Source organism: Callospermophilus lateralis, chromosome 20 (assembly GCF_048772815.1).
Source record: "Callospermophilus lateralis isolate mCalLat2 chromosome 20, mCalLat2.hap1, whole genome shotgun sequence".
Taxonomy (NCBI): Eukaryota; Metazoa; Chordata; class Mammalia; order Rodentia; family Sciuridae; genus Callospermophilus; species Callospermophilus lateralis.
This window is the reverse complement of record NC_135324.1, coordinates 15469824-15480057: the sequence shown is the minus strand read 5'-3', so window position 1 is coordinate 15480057 and position 10234 is coordinate 15469824. Positions and strand designations below refer to the sequence as shown.

Here is a 10234-nt window from a genome sequence, read left to right as displayed (position 1 = left end):
CTTTCCACAGCCAGATGCAGGTGTAGACAAGACAGAGCAGAGAATGGATGCCCTGGTGTTTTGACAGGGAGATGGAAAAGGACTCCACAGAACCTGAACATACTGGTAAGGGAGCCAAGAGGGAAGAACTTGGAGAAGCAATGTCTTAAACTTGCTCATGGCGTTCAGCCCCAAGTAAGCAGGCCTGTATTTGACCCTAAAGAACAGGCACAGACCTTGAGATATTAATTACTTAATATACATGACTTCAGTCCCAAACCAAATGCTTTGTAGTATACACACAAGACAGCCCAGCAAGGGCTTAGAAGAAAAGAACTGACATGGAAGCCACGTGGACAGAGAGTAGTATGTGGATATCTCTATGGATGGTCCAGTGGACACCAGTAGAGAAGGCTCACTGAACTTGTCAAATTAACTCAACCATGTTGCTCATTAGCCAAAACAAAAATATCAGCATGCTCCATAGGATTCATGCAATACCCGGAATCCATCAACATGGTATTCAAAATGTCTAGATTATAACCCACTGTTATGTTGCATACGAAAAATATCAAAACCCTGAAGAGGAGACAATAAACAAATGCTAATGGTGACAGGACACAGGTGTTGGAATTATGTTCTAAAGACTTTAAACAGCCAGAATAAAAGTGCTCTAATAGCTAAAGGTGGGCTTTTACAAACAAATGGAAATAAGGAAAGTTTGGCATGGACAGTTTTGGCACAGATGATATAAGGAGGAACCACATTGAAAATTTAGAATTGAAAAACCAGAACAAGAGAAAAAGAATCACTAGTGTTCTCAATAGCTCAATAGTTTACCAGAATATAAAGGACAAAGAATCCTTGATATTTATGATAAATCAATAGAAATGACCCAACCAGAATAATAGAGGAAAACAAGAGTTTTCAAGCAATGAACTGAATCTCGGGAGCCTATGGGACCACTTCAAAGAGATATCATTGGAGTTGCATAGTGCAGACAGCCCCATGAATCCGGAAAAAAAAAAAAAAAAAACTCCACTACAGTCTCTAAAAGGAACACAGCCTTTCCTAATAGCTTCATTTCAGCCCAGTGAAACTGAATTTTGACATTTTATTTCCCAAACTATGCAATAATAAATTTATGTTGTTTTAGCTTTGAAGTTGTGGTGATTTGTTATAGCAGCTGTCAGAAACTCATACAGCTGCCTATCGTATGATTCTACTTATGTGACATTTCTTTTTATGACACAACTATATGGATAGAGAGTAGACCCAGTGGATGCCAAGAGTTGGAGTTAGAGTATGTGATTATAAAGTAATTACACCAGGGATGTTTCTTAGAGTTGGAACAATTGTGTATCTTCAGGGTGATAAATATGACATGTACTTATCTACATTAAAATTCATAGAATTATTTATTTATGAAATGAATTTTTATTGTATGTTAATCTTAAAATTAACATACATAACAAAGAAAACAAGTAACACTAGCTACCTCTTAAATTTTACACATGTTTAAGAACTTATTAAAAAGAATCTAAATGATCATATAGATTCTTTATGTACCTTAACTTTTCAATTATGGAAAAAATAGTGATTCAATTATAGGCTAATTAATGGGATTATTTTTAAATGGAGTCTTTTGAGAGGAATTTGGTTTCACACATATGAGGCAGTCCTCTTACCTAAAAGTGTCTGCATTTAAGTAAACAAAGTGGGGAATAAAAAAACAGTTTGGTAATTTGGACTCATGGACTCGTATTTCATCCAATGGGTTATAATTCACTTCTAAGATGATTTATTTTGTTTCACAGTCATCTTAGACTTGGTCTATGTTCGTCCTTTGGAGCTGAGTCAGTGCAATGGTATGTTTTCCATCTGGCATAAAATGATCTATGTTCATTTTCTGTGTTCCATGGTCCAGTCCAGTATGTGCCAGTACCCTTTGCACAAAGTACTCAAGATCCACCCATGCTATGTATGGTATGTGTCAATTCTCATTTACTTCCACAGCTGCACAGTACTTTACTATGTGATCCATTTGTTTCGGGATTGCTGTTACATCACATTCCTACCAGCTTGGTGACTTTGAACCACATATTTACTAGTGTATAGTCTGTGAGCTAGAACCCCAACACAGGTTTAACCTGGCTAAAATCTAAGTTTTGGCAGGCTGGGTTCTTTTCTGCAGACTTAGGGATTGGATCCCTTTCCTCACTCCCCACTTTATCCCCTTAAGAGTCTGAATATACTCTTTGGATCTTGGTCTTCTTCCATCTTCAAAGCCACCAAAAGCAGATAGGTCCCCATTGAATCACTCTGAGTCTTCTGAGTCTCTGATGTCTTTTTTTTTTTTTTTTTCAATTTTAAGGCCTCTTTTGATTACATTCGGCCCACTCTGATCTTCAGAATAAGATCATCCCCCTCTGAATGCCTTTAACTTTACTGCATAAGGTAGCACGGTCACAAGACCCAGGTATTAGGAACTGTGGTTTTTGGAGGGCTGTAATTCTGCCTATCATATTCAAATGCAGCACATTGGCTCATCCACTCATCAGGGGATGGAAATTGGTCCTGCTTCCACATTTTTGGATATTATGCATAACACATTTATATATTTCACGTATATGTGCTCCAATTTTTCTAGCATGTATCACATGTAATAGCTGGTTAATACACTAACTTTGTATTTAACTTTTTGAGAACTTCCATTTCTCCAAAGTCATATAATTATTTTATCTTTGCAACAGCAAATTTTGAGGCTTCCAGTTTTCTACATCCTCACCAACATTTACTGATTCCTTCCTTTTTCATTGAAGGAATCCTTTATTATTATTATTATTATTATTATTATTATTATTATTATTATTGTCTAAATGGTAACTCCCCCCTATTTTGCATGTAATTTAGAATTTATTGGAAAATGGTTTTCTTGTGGACAGCATAAAAACACATCTTGCATTTTCTGTGTGTGTGTGCGCGCGTGTATGTGTGTGTGTGATAATATATATTTTTGAATGCCAAGCTTTAAAAAGCATAGAACACTTCATGAATTTGCATGTCATTCTTGCTCAGGGACCATGCTCATATTTTTTCTGTGTCATTCCAATTTTAGAATGCATGCTGCCAAAGTGAGCATTCTGAACTGTTTTTACTTTTGCATATTCTTACTAGATTATAAGCCTTGTGAGGGCAGAGGAGTTGTTAGATTAATTTCTAATTGTCTTTCCTACACTTGTATTCATCAAATATTTGTTAAATAAAGAGATGGAGTTTTGAAGAATATCCAATGTACAAATGTTATTTGGAGAGTTTTAACAGATGACTGTCTATTGGCTCTCAATTATTTTATTTTGGAAACACACCTGAAAGTATTGGTGACATGCCTGAAGAGGGCTGAACTGTAACCACTGTTTCCTACAATGTGCCTGTCCACCTTTTATTTCCATCTGTTTATTTGAGGACAACTATTCAACTATTTGCCAGTTCTATAATTAATGCCTTCTTTCTCCTAAACTGGTGTTCTTTTTGATCCAGTAACATGGTCTTTTTTAGCACGGCTCGTTTGGTATCACAATATTGCACTCTTCAGACTATCCCACATTTTGATGGACTAAACATTCCATCTAACAGATGTGTCAGTAATAGGTTGCTCTTCAATTGGAGACCAAGTAAATTTGGAAGGATGTTGAAATTGTTGGTGCACAAGAGAAGAAACTGCAGGCTGAGTGGTATGCCACGGCATTAGGACGCAAAACTCCAGTGCACTTATTGAAGGGATGCATTTAAATGTTTTAGATATGACAATAATGGCATTGCAAAAAGAGAATTCACAAATGTTACACCTCCTGTAGCCTTACTGTTTCAATGCTTTGGAGTCAGCTGAAGGATTTGTCAGAAGTAATTTTACAAGTACAGAATCCTTTTATATGTTACCATAGAAGGAAATACAAATTAGTTTTAAAAATAAAATTATAGACAAAGCATACTCTTAATCCTGTTCATTTCAAAAGATTTAAATGCAAATAGCTAATATCTTTTTAATTATAAGAGGAGAGATACTGAAAGCTTTAGCATCCTATAATATAAACTCTGCCTTTAATACTGTACATTAAATGGAAGCATTTCTTTAAAAAAAATAGACATAGTTGTTGTTTTTTAATATAAGAGAACTTACCTTGAATAGTTTTGCAATTCTTTTTTATTTCTTACATTCGCCCCTGGTTCAAATTAAATTTCTTGAGTTGTGAGAATCACATCTTAGTTATTCAGTACTTTCTCAGTTCTGCAAAGCTTGATATGGACAGGAAGTGTTTATAATTTGGCTTTGAAGCTGCTGTCTCTGACATCTCTTCTCATGGAAGCTTTTCTAGGGCTGGTCTTCACCTATGTCAGTGATGCCGCTTTCAATCTTTGCTCCAATGTCACCTTGTGACAAAGGGCTTCCTTTGCCTCTTTGCTGATATCTCACTCTCCTTTCTCAGCTCCCCTAGCCCTTTACCTTGCTTCATTTTTCTCCATTAAAAAGTAATAATAAAACCATGCTTTTTCCCTAGAATGAGAAAATGTGATAAATTCTAAGAACTTTTAAATGGAAGTGTAATTTTCATTGTAATGTTTGATTTTTGTGCAAACTTAGAAATACATAAAGAAAGAAGAAATGACTCATGTCATAAAACAACATGAACAGGCTTCATATTTTAAATTTAAAACATTCCAAAGATTTCTCTGTAAAAATTAACTTGTTTTATTGGAAGAGTACAGAATTAATTTTAACTATTGAAAAATGGAAAAATTTGGATGAGCTACAAGATATGAAGAATTAGAAGTGATATATTAAGTGTGTCATAAATATAAATTTGTGCCTGTCGAAAAGTAAAAAATAACACTAAATATTTCTTTTTATTTATTTTAAATGGACTAATAAAAATTATGTATGCTGACTATGTACATATTGTTTTAAAATATATATATGCACAGGAGTGTGGCTAAGATGAACTTATTAATGTATGTATTACCTCACATACTTATCTGTTTCAGTGGTAAGAACACATTTTAAAATATACTATTAGTTAGAGATACTGTTATTTAACTGGTATCGCTGTTTAAAGATATATTTAAAAAATTATTTTCATTTCACTAAGTAATAATAAAACATTTCAAACAAAATTAAGTTTTGTCATAGGTTAGCTTCTTTCTTGTATAGAAAATGGATCATATAAGTTTAATTTTAAAAAACTCTCATAGAGTGAACTAACCTGCACAAACATGAAAGCCTTAGTGATGTCAATAGAGAATCAGAGGCCACAGGACTCTCTGAAAGAGTATATTAACAAAGCTGGGCTAGTAACATTCTAGTCAAAAGATTATTTCCATGTACACATGGGTTTTCGTCTTAGTTTATGTCAGGATGTAGTGGAAATGGGAGAGACACGTTTCGATGTGCTTGCCCTGGATGGTGCCAATGGCTGCCTTGAGATTTCCTTAATTGAATTCTTTTTAGTTTAATACACATCCCAGCATCCGATAGTGATGCCAACACCTAACACCTCCCTTATGAGAACTAATAACAATGCCAGAGTAGAAAATCCAGGACTTAGGGGCTTATTATTATATATGGATCCATTTGCAAGTTAAGTTTAACTATTCACTCATGCACTGAGCTAAATTTGACTCTTTTTTTTTTTTTTAAGTGTCTCACCCACACAAAGTCTCAAATGTAAGAGCTCAGCAATGACTTGCTCTTATACAGAATACTGACCAGTGTGCCTAATGTTTTTAGATAGCTGTGTGACATACATTGTTCTTCATCCATTTTCCTGTTCTGTGAAACAATGGTAAATACTGTGTACCTATAGAGATATAGGAGGTAGAAAATACGAGATGATACTGTGAATAGTTTCAAAAATATAAAATGTATAAACCTTTTTTCTATTTTCCATTCTTTATTAAAAGTTAGAAATTGGTGGCACTTGGAGTTACTGGACACCAAGACATTTTGCTTGGTATACACACACACACACACACACACACACACACACACACACACACACATAATTTCCTTTAGAAAGAGCCTGTGTACTCCAGGTTACTATTCACTACTCCCATTTTTTAAAAAATTGGTTCATTTAAACAAGTTCCTGTTCCTGTAGACATCTTGATTGATACCACAACTTTTAAGAATCTTTATTTTGGTATATTCACACATGTGCCTAGGAAAGTTAGGTTAGATTCATTTTATTGGTCTTCCCTATTCCCATCATTCCCCACCCCAAGCCCTTTCCTCTACTCCACTGATTACTCTTTATTTTCATGGAATTCACCTCTAACTCTTTTTTTCCCTCTCCCCTTTATCTTGGTCTAGTGAATTTTACTTTTATTTATAACCATAATGCACTAATTTAAAAACGGAAAATAAATAGAAGACACATCAGTAGACTAGAGAAAGAGGAACAGGGGGGAGAAGGGAGAGAAAGCCCTAGGGACTGAATTGAAGCCAATTATATCCCATGCTTGTAAAATTATGTCAAAATGAACCCTAATATTATGTATAACTAAAATGAACTAATAAAATAATTAAAATTTCTCAATATTTTCAGTAACAAAACCTGTAAAAACGAATCCTTATTTTGGAAAAATAAAGGTTACTTTGCAGAAACATTCAGAAGTATTAGCCATTCCTCTGCTAGCATGTGTCTGGGTTAGATTACAAGGTCTTTGAGATCATCCTGGAAGTACCAATGAATGTCTAGTGCTACTCTAAAAAAGGAACTCTTATCAATTCTTACCAAGAGGGAACTCAGAGGGTTTGTGAGCTATAGTTGTAACATATACAGAAGTATAACTTCATTTTCAGCATGTTCTGTAAATATGGTGCAATACACCATAGCAGTCGGGCCTGTGATTGTCACTAACAGGGATCCCAGATATTTTTGTATCATTTTTATAAGTTTTAGAGACATCTTGAAATATTGCTTATCTTCACATTAAAATTATTTAACACCCCTATTTAAATGTCTTTTCAAAATATGTTGTTAAGAGGTACATATATCTCAAATATGTTCTACTCACTGAGTTTAACAATTGTGTCCCAGAAGAATTGATTTCCTTTGTAATGCTATGTTTTAGCTCATGCACTTAATATTAGACTGTGAGGTATCTTGACAAGAGAAAAAGCAAGCAAGCAATAAAGAAAATCCTATTACACTAAAACAAGGTTCCTTCATCTAAAGACTGTACTTAATAGTTGAAAGCAATGAACATATAAAGTCTGTGCTGTCATGTAATCATTTGTTTTTAGTGAAAGAAAATATATTGGAAATATTTATCTCCCAATTGCCAAATTATTTCTTTAGTCACTTTTTTTTACTTAAGAGCATATTTCCTGCAAACATAATATATGCACATTTCATCTTATAACACACTTAGCTAAAAAGAGCACAGAATGGTTTAAAATTATGTATTAAGGTTGTATTACACCCACCGCTATATTTACATAAACTCAAAAATAGCAAAACAGCACTGTATAAATCACATATGTTGTGTGGTTTGAAAACCCGGATAAAACATTCGATAGTAAAATTTTAAATAGCAATTGCTCTCCTTTACGTGAGACCTGGACTTTGAGAGCCTGTTTCTTCCATGATCTACAGTTGTGGTCTGCTGCCACTGGTACGTTTACATTTCCTACACGTCGGAGTACCAGAAGCGTTTTGAACATACTGTCAGCTGTGGATTTGTGCAGAAATGCAATCTCTGCAGATGTACCAGGTGCCTGAGTGCATGTCTGGATCTATCAACATGATGATATTCCCGACCCATGTAGCTTTTGTAGGATCAGAATGTGAATTAGGAAAACTACACTCCTGCAGAACAAATAATGTCTTCTCTTATGTGCCTCCCCGAGAACTGATTATCGGAAATCAAACTTTCAATAGAACTGCATAATGGCAAAAAAAAAAAACCCTAAGATATTAGAAGACATGTCAAAATACAAAGAATTTTATTAAATCATTCTAACAGCACCCTCTCTGACTCTCTCCCCTCCCCCAGACAAAAACAATCAATAGGGAAAAATATGCAGAGATATTACAATTTTATGTACCCGACTCAAGTTTCTTCCTTAAACTCCAGATCCTATATCATGTTTAAGATAATGACAATATTTTATATATCACCAATCATTTCTACTGTTCATTCTAGATTGTGAACTCTTCAGAGTAGTAACATTCTTTCTTCTAGCCCTTTGCCTTGCTTTGGAAGTCTGAGCTCTTATAACTCATCATGCATTAGACTGCTTCATTGGTGACATCACCCTAGTAGCATGAAGAAATAACAGAAGGAAAGATAGAAGCCAACGAACAGATTACACAGTGCTTCAACCTTCTGGAAAACTCTGGAAGAGAGTGTGGAAACTACCTCAGAAGTAGGGATGGTTATTGTGCAGTTCACGTGCATCACTGGCTGAGAACTGCACCACATGTACCGTTTGCCTGTCCCATGCACACATGCACAGGTCCACAGGACACCAGGAAGCCCTCTGTATATAGTGTCAGCCTAGGAGGTCTTCCAATCAACTGGACTAGTGAGCACAGAGACCCAGGGTGGGAGGGAGCCAAGAGCCCAAGTGTTTCTCCTACAACAGTCAGACCAGGAAGCAGTAGAGATGATACCAGCATTATTCATGAGAAAAAAAAGTGTATGAGGTTAGAAGCAAAAATCTCAGAAATCCAAAGCAAAATGTTCTAAAATTATAGAAAACAAATGTTCCAATGCTTCTTAATTTGTTTTTGCTGCTATTATAATCATTAAAATGTGATCAACAGTAGCATGTTTGCTCTTGAATAAAACTTTTAGGAAGCAAGTAGGTGGAAGGTGTAGGAAAAGTGCATGCTAGGAAAGAAAAAGAATAAGACTGCTATAGTAAAAGAAAGCAAAATGTGCTCATTCTCCCATCACATCTCAGCTCAGAGGCATGAAGAAAGAACCAAGGGCAGAGAGCTCATCTTTTACTCCCACGGCACAGAAATATCACTGAAAAATAGCAGTCATTTACCTCATCAGAATTAAAATCATATACAATTGGCAGACATAAACTGACGCCTTTGAAATAGTTATTATTTTTGGGAGTGGGAAGAAATTTATTCTGCAGCCTCCATTGGAAAGGGCCTTAGAATTAAGAACACTTTCTTGTGGTGTGATAATTGTTTTATTTTTTTCTGAATACAAAGTAAGCTCTGGAAAATCAGGACCTATTTGTGTTTTCTTCATCATCACTGAACACAATACTTGGTACATAGTATTCATTTTAAACACAGTAGTTGAATGAGTGAATTTAACTGGATGTATTAAATGAAGTAATTTCTATAATACAATGGTTCTTAGTAGGGAATGAAACATCTAAGGAGATTTTTGCTTGTCATAATAGAAGGGAGGCAATTACCAGCATCTTGTGGGTCAGGGTCAGGGTTGATGGTAAACATCCTGCAATGAATGCACAAGACAGTCTCCCCAGCAAAGAATTATCTGTATCAAATGTCAACAGCATCAAGTTGAGAAACCCTATTATGATAACTGGCAGTGTCTGGTCATTTATAGCTGCTGTTCATACTAACAAAACAGCCTCTTAGGCAACTGCAATTTGCTTGTTTTGGATTCTCTCATAGAACCAATCTCATATAAAGGTTTTTGGCTCATTCTAAAGTTAATATGACTACCTAAAGCTTGAGTTTCTCAATCAAGGAGTCCTGCACAAATGGCTCCTTCAGAGAAGTACTCTCTGGAGAGTAGGAAGAAGGAAGGGAGGTAGGGAAAAAAGAAAGCAAATCAATGATGTAGCATTACCACAATATTTACACCTGTGGGCAGCTGGTAATCAGACTGCAGAATCCTGGCAGCCAGGTAGGGAATTGCTCAAAGTTTTTCCAACAGAGGGTTGAGGAAGCTGGGCTGCATATTCACCACCCATCATCAGGAGCTGCTGGCTGTTTTCAAGTCATTGGAGCTCACCCTCCAGCCAGGTTGGGCACAGTCAAGAGGCAAAGCCATAGAAAGCAAGTGACAGGTGTTCATGTCAAACAGATCTTGCCATGACAGATTAAGTGACAAGAGAATATGTCAATATGGTGGGTGCAGACAGCAGCTACTCAACTATAATACACCAGATTTGTGACCATGCCTGGGTCCTATGGGAGACGATGCAACATAAATTTCTTGCAGCGTGTTTCACCAAACTCTTCTTTTCAATGGACCA

General features: G+C 35.7%; 1 non-coding gene across 1 annotated transcript; it reads right to left on the bottom strand.

Annotated features, from left to right (window-relative positions):
* Positions 1 to 3012: 3012 nt before the first annotated feature.
* Positions 3013 to 3121, bottom strand: LOC143385723 (U6 spliceosomal RNA). The gene has a single exon (XR_013089509.1). It is a non-coding gene; the product is annotated as a U6 spliceosomal RNA (small nuclear RNA).
* Positions 3122 to 10234: the final 7113 nt, after the last annotated feature.